At 37.2% G+C, this 14,246-nt stretch overlaps 1 long non-coding RNA gene across 1 annotated transcript; it reads right to left on the reverse strand.

Moving 5' to 3' along the window:
• Nucleotides 1–5,858: 5,858 nt before the first annotated feature.
• LOC147842329 (uncharacterized) lies at nt 5,859–11,398 on the reverse strand. Its single transcript, XR_015944794.1, has 3 exons — nt 11,370–11,398; nt 11,134–11,289; nt 5,859–11,050 (listed from the first exon to the last, which is right to left on the reverse strand). It is a non-coding gene; the product is annotated as an uncharacterized LOC147842329 (long non-coding RNA).
• Nucleotides 11,399–14,246: the final 2,848 nt, after the last annotated feature.

Below are 14,246 nucleotides of genomic sequence, written 5' to 3' on the forward strand. Positions count from 1 at the left end.
TGATGAGCAGTTTCAGGCAGATCTGGTTGACATGTCGGCATATTCCAAGGAAAATGACAACAAAAATTTTTTATTGACATGCATAGATGTTTTTAGTAAACATGGATGGGTCCGTGTGTTAAAAAACAAGACTGGTGTAGAGGTAGTAAAAGCTTTTGAATCTATCCTGAAAGAAGGGCGCATTCCACTCAAATTACAAACAGATAAAGGGAAAGAGTTTTTAAACAAACATTTTCAAAGCATGGTAAAAAAGTACAATATCACACATTTTGCACCTTCCACAGAATTAAAAGCATGCGTTGTCGAGCGGTTTAATAGAACCTTGAAAGGTAGAATGTGGCGGTATTTAACAGCAACAAACTCTAAACGCTACATAGATGTTCTTCAAGACATTGTTAAAGGATACAACAACAGCTACCACAGAAGTATTAAGATGAGACCAATAGATGTGACCAAAGAAAATGAATCTGTAGTGTTTCATAATCTATATGGGACATGTGTCGGTCGTAGTGTGAAGTCAAAATGTAAATTTAAAATAGGTGACATAGTTAGAATTTCTAAAGTAAGAGGTACGTTTACTAAAGGGTATGAAGAAAACTATACACACGAGTTTTTTACAATAGCGGCATGCATACCGCGTGAACCACATGTCTACAGATTATGTGATTATGATGGTGATGTCATAGATGGTGTCTTTTATGAGCAGGAATTACAAAAAATAGTTGTAAATAAAAACAAAGCATTCAAAGTGGAAAAAATATTAGACAAGAAAAAACAGGGTCGTGAAACATTAGTACTGGTGCAGTGGTTAGGATGGCCAGCAAAATTTTCTTCCTGGGTAAACCAGAAAGAGTTGGTTGATGTTCAGACACCATAAATACAAAACGCGTGTATAGAACACGTGCATTTATGTAATAATTAACCATGGCTGAGGATGGTTTTTATGTCACACTACCTTGCAATGCATCGCTATCTGTTTATCCAGAAAACCGTATATCGTGTTATACAACAAGGCTAGCAAGAACTATAAACTTGAAAGGAGAATGGCAAGTTGGACTGATCGAGTTTGAATTCCCCATAACGTGGTATACATTTTCTGAGCAAGATTGTCGTTTCATTTTTAACAACGGCGAAACCAAAGTCAGTGACGGTTTAAGATATGATAATTACGGTGAAGGCAAAGAGATTGATACTTTAATCAATACCAACCAAAACATATCGAACGAGCTTTACATGCTAAAGTACGGATACTATGATGATATCCTTTTTTTGATCAGGGAGATAAATGCAAACATGCCCCCACAGGTGATACTCGGCTATGATCACGTTAAAAACAAAGTTTTTTTAAAAGCACCACCAAAAATGTCATTAACATTTTTTGGGAAACTGGCAGTTATTTTAGGATTAAAACCAGGGGTGTCTATTGAGTCTGCTAATCATACACGAGAAAATCATAGCACAGGAACAACACCAGTGACGTATGCGCCCTATCAAGCTGACATAAATGCTGGGTTCTATTCATTGTTTATTTATTCAGACATAATCGAATACCAATCAGTTGGTGATTATTATGTCCCCTTGCTAAGGTGTGTCCACATAGCTGGAGAAAAACACAAGGTTGTCAGTGTTAGGTACGATAAACCACACTACGCCGCTGTTAATAAAACATCTATCAATGAGATTACCATACAAGTAAAAGACGATCAGAATCAAGAAGTGAATTTTAGTTACGGAAAAGTGTGTGCCAAGCTACACTTTCGACCGGTGAAATAGAGCAACAATGGTGTATTTTAACAACCGAAATATGGATGCTGAGCGCTACGTGTCATATTACCAAAATCAGGCAGGCAATGGACTCCCTGGTTATGCCGGGGGCGGTGTTATGTATGGTGCTGGTTTGGGTGGCATATTCAGGGGCCTTTTCAGAATGGCCATACCATTGCTTAAACGAGGGTTTAGCATAGCAAAACCGCATCTTAAATCAGCCGCCAAAAACATATTAACAGACGTTGTTAGCAACACATTATCACGGACTATTAATAACAATACTCAAGACGGATCAGGGCTGATGGTAATGGCACGCAGACACTCATCTAAACCACCAGGCGTGCGGAGGAGTGGTCATACACAGAAGAAAAGAAAACGTGCTCCCAAGAAAACGCCAGTCTTGAAACGCAAGCGCAAGGAGCCAGGAAAACGTACAGCCCCATCTTCAAAAAAAAAACATAAATCTATCAAAACAATTTTTTAGACCATGGCCTTACTACACACCATGTCAGAAGAATGTTTAAAATCCGAACTGGATCTGTTCACAGTGCCGCTGACTCAAACAGCGATTGAGAAAAATGCATACATCGAGGTGCCGCCGCTGTCTGCAATTTCAGACACATCGCCTCTCGAGTTTTTTATCGCTGGTAATGGTGAAGATTATTTGGACCTAAACAACACGTTGGTGTTTTTACGCCTCAAAATAACAAATCCAGACGGGACAGATATAGCAGACGGTGCACCTGTAGGTCTTATCAACTATGCGGGAGCTACAATATTTTCACAAGTGGACGTGTCTTTAGGAGATAGATTAATTTCTCAAGGATCAAATTTATATCCCTATCGATGCATAATAGAGTGTCTCATCAACTATGGTAAAGACACTCTTGAGTCGCTTTTCTCTGCAGGTCTGTTTTACAAGGACACAGCAGGGCACATGGACACAGCGGATCCTGCTGGTGGAAATCATGGTCTGACCAAAAGGGCGGCATTTACCAATGCTAGCAGCGTGCTGGAGCTTCTCACACCTCTTCACAGCGATATTTTTTTTCAAGAAAAACTGATGCTTAACGGTGTGGACGTCAGAATACGGATGACGAGGGGTAAAGATGAATTCTGTTTGATGAGAAGTGATGCCGTAGCTTATGAATTAAGCATATTATCTGCGTCCTTGTTTGTGAAAAAGGTAGCTGTTTCACCAGCCGTGAGATTGGGACATGCACAGGCCCTGCTTTCAACTACTGCTAAATACCCCATTGACAGGGTGTGTGTGAAAAACTTTTCAATCCCTGCAGGATCGCGTGTCTGCAATCAGGAAAACCTGTTTTTAGGAACACTACCCAAATCGATTGTTATAGCAATGGTTGATAATGATGCTTTTACAGGTACTTATGCTAAAAACCCATTCGCATTTAAGCATTATGATGCAGAATTTCTTTCTATTTATCTGGACTCTCTTCAGTTTCCATCAAAACCACTACAGCCTGATTATGCGAATGGTTCTGCAGTGCGTGAATTCTACCAATTAGTATTAGCATCTGGAAAACATCTCAAAAACCATGCCCTATCCATAGATAGGGAGGACTTTTTGAATGGATATACGCTATACGCATTTAATCTCACACCAGACGAGGATTGTGGACAGCACATCTCGCTTATCAAGTCAGGAAACATCAGGCTTGAAGCGCGCTTCAGACAGCCTTTACCTCGAACAATCAACCTGATTGTCTATGCCATATTCGACAGCATCATAGAAGTGTCAAATCGTCGACAGATCCTGGTTGATTACTTTTAAAAAATAATGGACACAATAGAGCTCACCAACATCATGGATAAGGTTTCACGCAACGTTCATTTTATAGGGGTGATCCCGTGCGACTATTTAGCAAAAACACCGTTAAGAAAATTACCTGCAATGGCTATAATCAACACACATCCTTCAGGTCTTCCGGGTGAACATTGGCTAGCTATATACATAAACGAAGTTGGTGTGGGGTGTTTTTTTGACAGCTTTGGTAATAAGCCGAATGATGTCCGTTTTCCCGCTTTTATCGATGATTTTTTAAGGCTAAATTGTGTAGTTGTACAATATTCTGCCAAGCAGGTGCAAGATTATTCATCAGACACCTGCGGGCAGCATTGTGTGTTCTTTCTTTATCATATGGCAAAAGGAAAATGTTATGATTACATTCTGAAACTGTATAGCAATGATTTTGTTAAAAATGACAAACGTGTTTCAACTTTTGTAAAAAAATTAAAGCGATCAAGGTGTAATGAAAATGTTTTCAATTGTGTTCAATGTGTACAGCTGGGTGCAGTGTTTATGTCTCATGCATGAAACAATTAATAAAAAAACTAAAAGAAACTTTAAGAATCCATCATATGTCTTTTTTATTATTATTATACATACATACATACATGCATACATACATACATTATTACATAAAAAACATTCATTACAAAACTAAAAAGTCTGGAAAAAGAGAACGGTGAAAGTACATAAATTAAGATACTGATATTAAAAAGCCATCCACCGACTCCTGTCAAAAGTGGGAGATTCAAAAAAGGTGTCTTCTAGATAACTAGAACGTGTCATATGACTGGACTGTTGCGTTTTTAGTTTTTTACCTTTTTTAAAGGAAACAGACGTGGGGGATTTTGATTTGTTTTTAAAAGAGTTGATTGTATGTCTAACCCCATGATTTGGTACCATTGAATACGGTATGTTTAAATCAGCAAAGGCTTCTAAAAACTCATACCACCCTATAGGTCTTCGATCATCGGCAATCTTTTGCGGAGCCGTGATACTTTTAACTAAATCCAACATATGTGAACCAGGGATGGTTTTGCCTTTAAACATGAATTCGCCTGATTCTGACCAAGAAGCATGATCTTTGCTTTTAGACATTTTGTCTAAAATGTAACGAACATTTTTTTCATTCCTCTGAGGAATATTCTTTAGAATATCATCAACAATTAAATCCTCCACTGCTCCTATGGGAATCGTCTTCTGTGGATCTTCTTTATCGGTATGATCATGTTGAGGGAGTGACAATTTTAAAGTGGTCGCATCCATGTCTCCCTGTTTGGTAATTGTTAAATACCTCTGCAAAACAGCTGTGTACAGCTTGGCTTTTTCATGCGGGTCGATATCGGTCCTGTACAAAATATTCCTTATAGTCGTGTCCAAATCACTTTCAACAGCGTGTTGTATAGACTCACGGGGCGTAGTCGGTTTTATCTTATCCAGCTGGTGCTGTGGAACAAGATACATCTTCTCTGCATATTTCAGCGTAGACATTATCTGTTGGCTATCAGGCTGGTTATAAAAGGAACTGCAATACTTAAAAGAGGGAGAAGAAATCCACCCTGCTGATTGATAAATTTTCTTTTTCTTCTGACACCAATCTTTTTATTAGCGATGAGTTTAATATCACTCTTTCTCCTCTTCAGCTTCTGATACTGCTGTTCTGTAAGTGGTATGTTCCCACGTAGTATATTAAGAGCGATTTCACACAATGTTACAATAAGCTCATCTGTGGCTGCCTGTAAAATAACACGTCTTTGTCCAGGTTTAGCTTTTAATAGTAACTTTAAAAGAGACAAGTTTCTTAAAAGTTTAGCAGACATAATTTAAATTTTTTAACCCAGGCGTTGTCACTATTTTCTTTTCTGAATATAGACTACCGGACGATCTGAAAGCACCGCTGTTCTGAGACGATACTGATCTGGGGTGTGGGCTTTATAATCAATCAAGAGATAACCGTGAGGAATACTTGTGGCATCATGATAACATTCCATAAAAAATTTTGTATTCCCAGCAAACATCTGTCTAGCAAGAACATTCACCTGACCGCTGTCTCTAGGGTTTTTAAACAACACCAAATAATTTGTGTTCAGACTTATAGTCCTACTGAACTTGCCTTGAATAAATAGGTTCTGCACTATTTTTATGCAGGACATATTTTTATGGTGTGAATATTGTGTGAAAACACGTGACACTTCTAAGTTATTACTACATTCATCCATTAAATCATCCAGAATCAGTAAATTGGTTTTTTCTGGGGGGAACAAATGATCATCATCGAAACTCTCAGGAATACCTTTAATGAATTTCACATCATACATTTTCAACAAATCATCATAAAGAGGCTGCCATGAATTGTACACAAAAATAACATTTTCGACATTTTTAGAAAACATTTTTTCACAATTTTGTAACAACATTTTTACAAAAAACGTCTTTCCTGAAAATGACGGTCCACTTATAATACAAGTAAAGGGGTGTTGAAATCTGAAATCAAAAACACCTGCATCTTGAACACCCCCATGACCAAAAACGTTGTCAAAACCCATAAGGTACTGTCGAGTAATCAGGGAGAAGTACTCTTTTGGTGTAGACTACCTTAAATTTTTTGACTAATGCCTTGTTGTGCAGTGTGAACTGGGTTTTATTCCTCACTATGGTGTCGGTGTGAGCCAGTACATGCCTGCTGTTATCACGCCCACTAACATAATCATCAACCAGCCCGATCAGTGTGTCTAACCTAATGGCTTGGGAGTTTACAGTATTTAGTGTTATGCCTTTAGCCTTCATACACACCTTACCCTTAGCGGTACTATAACCATATGACTTGGGACCGGAAGATGCAAAGATATTGATATAATCTCCACCATCCAACTCGTCAGTAAGTTCACCGAGATATGGTCCTAGCGGTGGGTCATATTCACCTTCTCTATATGTGTAAATGACACTGTCAGTGTCACAGTATAAGACCCGCTCTCCCAATTTTTCTAGAAGATCATAAAGTTCTAATCGCCCGTAACATGTAGTAAAAGCTCCCAAGAATATGTTAGTGTCACGCGTCGACTTGCCTTTACCGTATGGTTGTGTGTACTGAACGAGTGCGATAGAGTCTGATAAAAAGGAAAAATAATTTATGTCATGCCCCTTTGCAAAAATGTGCCGAGCAAACTGTTCAGGATCTGAAATTAGTTCTGAGCTAGGAAGCTGTGATTTCAAGCTGAAGCGTCCCCAAAGTGAATTAAGAATTTGCTTATTTATGGAACGTCGTGCGGCATTAAATGTTATATTATCGATATTGAGTTTAACCCCCTCTTTTTCAAAGTAATCTTTGACATAAGACTCTTTCTCCTCATCAGTCACTACATCCTCTGGAAATCCGGAACTCTCCTGTTTAAACTGTAAAAAAGTTTTAACATAATCACTAAATAGTGTATCAGAGCGTTGAGAAAAATGCCAAACTTCATACACCTCAGAGACAACATAGCCTCGCTCCACAGCTTTTGACAACTCTACGCTGACCCAACATCCTGTCAGGGCCCTTTCCTTATCAGCATGCTGGCAGGGGGTGTCCTGATTTTGTTCTTCAGCACATGATCTGCAGAGTGGAAACATCAGCCTACCCCCTGTTCTATAGGGCAAAACAGGGTGAAATAAACCACGGGGCGGTATGACCTCTGCTTTGATAAATCCAAAATAATTTTCAAGATTTTCAAAATCTTTGAAAATTATTTTTGGATGCCCTACCGGATAGCTTTTTGTACTTTGTACAAAAGGGTAAAGAGAGGTGATGTCTCTGTAAAACACCTTTTCATCGTCCGATGTTTTGTGGTACAGCTTAAATGCGTTTACCCTACCTCCGAATAATGCATCACGCGGTTTTAATCTTTCAGGGCGTTTGTATGTGGACATGAAATCCATCACACCGACATCTGAATTTTTAGCCGCTTTCCAATCACACTCCCACATGAACTCTACCTGTAAGCCATACATCCGCTGCAAAATTTCACACCTGTCATTAACCTGTCTTCTGAGAACCCCATAAGACAATTTTGATAACGGGTTTATATCGTATGGATTATAACAACGTTCGCATCCATGATAAAAACAGCCTAAAAAATCAAATGCTTTTTTCACACGTCTGTCGTCATAAAAACCATCGACATGATATTTACCAAATGACACCTCGCCGCCATTTAGCGCATGTTGAATTTCTATGGACCGCGATTTTGCAACATATTCTAGCCATTCAATTGAGGCATTTGAATATGTTTTGTTTTGATTTGTGTAGCCGTCATTACGAGTCAGTGCCAATGTATCTTTTGGCAGAAATTTGGACTTGTACACACCCATGCAGCAACCGGCAAGTGTTGTAAAAGTAAACGGGTCGAGATCTGTACACAAAATGAACTCGTGACGGTACTTTATGCATGCCTTTTTCAACAGCACAACGTCATTTTTACCATACTTTGCCAGTTCTTTTTTAAAATCAAAGACTTTGCCTGAGACTGTACAGTACCATGCATCAAAGTCTGATCTCTCTTTGTCTGACATCGTCTCATACCCGTAAAAATGTTTTTCGGGGTATGGGCCTATGTAGCAGTCGTTTTCGGCACGATTGAACATATGTGGAAAATAGCCCTTCTCAATATTATCTAGCTGAAATGCCTCAGGGGTCTTGGATAGACGCATTGGCATGAAAAGGTATGAATCTAAAAACCTTTGCTTGTATGTACGGTCAAACATGAAGATCAGACGACAGCCGCGCATTGTGATTTTTGGTGGTATTCCCATCCTAACAAAATATTCCAAAAGTATGAAATTGTCAAAACCAGACGCATTGTGTGCAACCCATGTATAATTACGATACTTGGGTCGTCTAAATTTTTTAATGAGACGATCCACACAATCAACTCCCTCAGCCACAAATTCTTCCCCGTTAAATGTAATCGCACACACAAAATTGGCAACGTGTTTACCATTTTCAAATCGTGTCTCAAAATCATAGAAAATGTAACGATCGCTCGGCTCCATAGGTTTGTATGGCTGTATAAAGCATTCATGTTCTCCACCAGTAGCCAAACTTTCACCACAGTGGACACAATATTCAGCTTCACAACGATGTGGCTTGGGTTTGGATCCACTGATGTAGTAACGCCTGTTACACATTTTACAATATTTTGTAACATCGCATTGTGCAAACTGTTGTCCTGGTGGAGGTTGTTTATGCATCTCAAAACAGTACCTTGATCTACAGAAGCGCAAGCAGTCATTACACTGTATTATTTGTTTTGTTTGGGTATGACAGTCTGGGTAGTTGCAAACGTCGCACACATATTCACATCTGTGATTTCGTCTACATGTATAGCCTACATGACAATACTCACAAACGTATGGTGTACCTATGAATGCTGTTAGGTTTTTAATCAAAAAGTAATGACCGTCATGCAGGTATAAATATGCCGTTTTGGAATGTGGCTTGTCTGTGGTAGTATACTTTTCCAACATCCCAGTGTTCGAACGATAAAAGGTTACAATTTTGATATTCAGCATCTGTTCAAATCTCGCTATGTCATCAAATGCTATTTTGTACTGAACTTTGTGGCCGGCAGTTGTTTGCATGTTTGCTGCTATTGCTTCAAGTTCTGAATGCGACTTCTGAGGGTTTAGAAAGTGTGCTAAGCAAATTGTAAAACACAGATTATTCGTGATATTTGTAGGGCAAAACAAATTCATTTTGTTCCTTCTAATCACTTCGTCATGTGCTAGATCTTGTATCTTCCGACGACAGCCGCCATTTTTACATGTCGCTATTGACACACACAAATCCAACGCCTGATCCGTCTGTACTTCAGAGTTGCTTTGCATTATTTTTTCAAGCTGGTTGATAAAGAGGTCTAAATCATAGTTGTTGCGAGGCGACAATAGTGTATTAACATCAGACGTCAGACTCTCCCCTCTCAATGTAATGTTTATTACACCGGAATCACCGGCTAATAATCTGGAGAATGAAACTATTTCAGACAACAATTCATGTAAAAATGTTGTATAGTCTGCTAAATCTGTGGATGATATCTCCCGCAGGTTTATGCGTCTATGTATTTCCAGACCGTTAAACCGCGCTCTAGGTATTACAGTGTACTTGTGCACACTACCGCCTTGTCTCACTAGTGTTTCAATTTCATCTTGACTTAGACCCATGTTTGCTGCGGTGGGGTTAAATGTTTGGTAAGGACGTGTATCAGACCCCTCACCTGTCTGACATGATAATACAATCTGATCCTGATCTGTTTTTGAATTCTGTTCAGACACACTGCTCTGAGATGTATTTAAAAAGTGATCCATGTCAAAATCAGTAGTAGACCATTCATCACATGCATCAATGTTCTGAGACATGTTTAAAAATTGATCTGGATCAAAACATAGTTCTCGTTGATTATCCTCAGATACATCACTGTTCTGAGGAGAACTCAAAAACACATTCAGATCAAAAGATGGTTCTGGCTGATTATCGGACATGGATTGAACTGAATTTAATAGTTCTATTAACGCATCAGTCGTAGATCTAGGTCTATCCATATCCTCAACCGTTTGAATTAAATGACGCAATGTTTCTGTAGTGTTTTGTTGGTTGTGGTGACCATCATTACTATCTCCTCTAAATCTCACTGTACGATATTGTTCATTACCATCTGAATCCAGACAACGTTTTGTGGCCATTTTAACACAAATTTATTTATGGTAGTTAAAAAAAAAAAATACCAATAGTTGTACAATAAGTAAATCAGTTACAAAAACTAATCATTCAAATCAATTACTAAAAATCTAAGTATATAGAAACCCTAAAATGAGCGTCTAAAACATAATACTACACATAAGACATATTGTAGAAAAAAGACATGCGATTTAAAAGAAAAAAAAAAACAACTTACCGAGATTGTTGTTTAAGTGTGTTGACCAGCAATGTCAATAATTGAACAGTCAATTTATTATCATTCATTAATATCTGTTGATCATTCATTATTTTCTGTTGATTGTACATTATTTTCTGATGATTAGCCATACATCGTCGAACTAAGGCCGCATGTTCCTTTGCATCAATTTTTAACTGCTTTAAATCCTTTGTAGCAGTTGCGATGAAAAGCTCGATGGTCCGTTTATCTCTCTGTTGCTGCGATGCAATATTGTTCAATCCATTTGATAGCTGTAAAAGAAGCTCCTTGTACTTCAGAATGTCATTTGTGGCAACTTTTGCATACGTGTTTGATTGATCCACAACTGGCGCCGGTTTTGTGTTTTGCTTGTTTTTGTAAGCCTCCTGGTTGGATGGTAGTGTATCAGAATCCGAATCTTGCACGGTGGTGGCAGCGTGAACCGGGATCTCGTTTGAGAACTCAGAAGCATTCCAAACATTCACCATATCGTCGTTCCATTTTTCAACATCGTCCTGACTCGAAACAACATTTGGGTCAGTCTGGCCTGTGTGTGTGAATAATGCTAATGAGTAAACATATCAACCAGATGTACATTTTTTTCTATATCATTAAATAGAGATAACATACCTTGTGATTTTCTTGGTCGTTTTGGTTCAGGTGTATTTGGTATAACGCTTATTTCGTCAGATGTAGCATCCACATGAACCTGTGCTGTAGTGGTGACTACTTTCTGCTTTACACCACCGACACGACGGTCTCTCGGCACAATATTCCTTTTACGTCCTAAAATAAATGGAGGGTATGATTATTAATATTATTTTGGTAATAATAAATATAACAATGACTGATCTAACAATACATACTGCTCGTTCCTGCGCGTGTACTTGTTGTGTAGACCTCTAGTAGACCGGTAGACCGTTTGTCGTCGACACAGCTGACGATTTCACTCATAGACGCTATAGTTAAAACAAACACAACACAAGATTTTTTTTTTTTCATTATTATTTAACACATGTGGAAAAATAAACAAGAAAAAAAAAAGTTTTTAAAAATTACCTAGTGGTAATGTGTTTTCATGAATACTCGTCAGGGGTGACGACACATTTATACACGCTAGTAAAAAAAAAAAGACAAGATTTTTTAGTGGATGTAGAAAACATGAAAATAGACAAAAAAAAAAAGTTTGCTAAAGAAATACCTGATGGTGAATCTTCATGAACTGTCCGAGGTGCAGACGACTCGTTAATACACTCTAGTAAAAAAGAGACAGACTAATTTAGCGTGTACGCCTATAGAAACATAAAACAGACAAAAAAATAAAACGTGAAAAGCAAATTTTACCTTGTGAGCTACGATTTTCAGCAAGATTTTTAAACTCTAATGGTGACAATAAAAGAAGAAAATTATGACATATCCTATCACACAATACCGTAATGTATAAATAAAAACATGTCATATATATATATATATATATATACATATAACAAACCAAAAAAACATACCGTCAGTATTCAGCGCTAAAATCTCAGCCCATATCGCCTGAAGTCCTGGTGTCTGCAGAGAGAGGGGCAGTTCGCCTTTTAAGCGATGTCTGATTTAATAATCATGTATAATATTAAAAAAACGATTGCTTTAAACAACAGTATTTTGAATATTTCTTATATATAAACTTACCATTAGAGGTTCCTGCCATTTTTATTTCCGGAACAGTTTATTTTTTTCCCCCAAAAAATTGAAAGCCGAAGTCTTTTCAACCACGTTGGTTTTCCGAAATACTGTGATTTTACTCTTAGGGACGAGGGCTTAGTGTCTTGTAAAATGATGTGTGAAAAAAGTGGGCGTGTGTTGATAGTCCACACCTCCAATGTAAAACACACATTGTACTGGTGTAAAAAAACAAAACAATTTTAATATACGAGTAAAAGTATATATTGCTCAAATAATGAAATAAATTAAGATATATTAAATAATACACATCTTTTATTTTAGCCAGTATATCGATTTTTAAAACATCTGATTGAAGATCTGCTTTTGTGTATGTGTAAGACAATTAAGCATACAATGAATATTATACATTATTTATTTCACGCATTTATACATACACATTTTTTTTTTTTTTGTGAATATAAAATATTTGGATTTTTCTGCACTTTTCATTGTTTCTTTTTTAAAACATCCTTTTAAAAATAATTTTGTTGTTGTTGTTTTTTACCACAACACATGGCTCCGATGTGAATTAAAGTACCACAGACTACGTCACAGCAGGAATAAACGAGATAAGGAGAGAAGCTTTTTTCTGGGGGTACAGATGTCTACATAGCCACCATTCCCAAACAGTAGGACGGCAGATAGCACGACGACCAGGGTAGTTAGATAAAACCAGAACTTTTTAAGATCAAACAAAGTTTTCAAAGTAAGACCAAAATCAAAGGATCCTCAGTCAGCGGTATACGATCGATTGCCCGATTACACCCCAACAACCTGAAACCCCACTGCTTACACTCACAGATTGGTAGGAGCTGGAATGCCAGAAGAGTGGTATAGGTTGTAAAAATGACAAACCATACACATTGCCACAAATCTAACTATACTGTAAATCTTTGCCAAAATCAGCCCGACACTTGGTTCAACTGTCAATTTGGGACAAACCGTCATAAATCCTACCACTAAGCAGGGACCCTAAGCCCTGTGACCTGGGGAAAGCAGCCTGTCATTGGTCACCAGTCTTACATTCATGAAACACATTGGACAAACCATGCCATAAATTATTACCATACCGTCCAAAACATGCTCATAAATTATTGACATAAGGCAATAAATCATCTTGACACTGTGTGTATTATAAGACTACTAGCATTAATAGAAAAGATTTTAAGATTCTTTTATTAGTTTAAGGCACTACACAATATGACACCTTACTTTCTGACTGCTTTTTAAAATACAATCCAAACCGTTCTATACTTTTAGAATTTCACTCTGTAAATCTGATACGATCTGGCGGCACTTCTTTTAGTCACTATATGCTGCAAAAATTTGCAATTGTCTCCCAAATAAAGTAAAAGAATCCCCCTAAATTGATGTTTTTAAAAAGCTCAAAATGCACCTTTTTAAAATTGCTTATGAATATAATAGTTTGTGAAGTTTCTGCAATTTATGTATATTGTGTAAGTTTATGTATATATTATGTATGGTGAGTGCATGTATGTAAAGAATATTGTGTGTGATTGTGTAGATGTACGCATATATGCGTGTACATGTATGCTTTTATCTGAGTATATATTTTACTTTATTTGTCTATACATTTTTTTTGTTTATTTTACAATGCCTGTTTGTTGTTTGTGAAGTGCTTTGAGTTGCATGTATGTAGGAAAAGTGCTATACAAATAAAATGTATTATTATCATTATTATTATTAATAATAATAATAATGTTGTTTTGAAGTCAAGCTTACATGGGATTTCAGTTCTAATATTTAAAGTATGGTAAACAGTGTATGGAGCAGTCACTGAATGAATGTGTGAATATAAAACCAACTTTACCTCAATCATTTTATCTTGTCCATGACACTGCAAGGCAAGTTTTTTTTTTTACTGTAGCACATTTTATACACAATGCTAATTCAAAGTGCTTTACATAAAGAATGAAAAACTATCATAAAAATCCTCACAACAACAAAAACAAGGGCGTTTTATATTTTAAATTAATTTATTCACTTAAGAACAGAACTGAAATTGATTATAC

This window comes from Danio rerio, chromosome 9 (genome assembly GCF_052040795.2).
Source record: "Danio rerio strain M-AB ecotype USA chromosome 9, GRCz13ab, whole genome shotgun sequence".
In the NCBI taxonomy this organism is placed as follows: domain Eukaryota; kingdom Metazoa; phylum Chordata; class Actinopteri; order Cypriniformes; family Danionidae; genus Danio; species Danio rerio.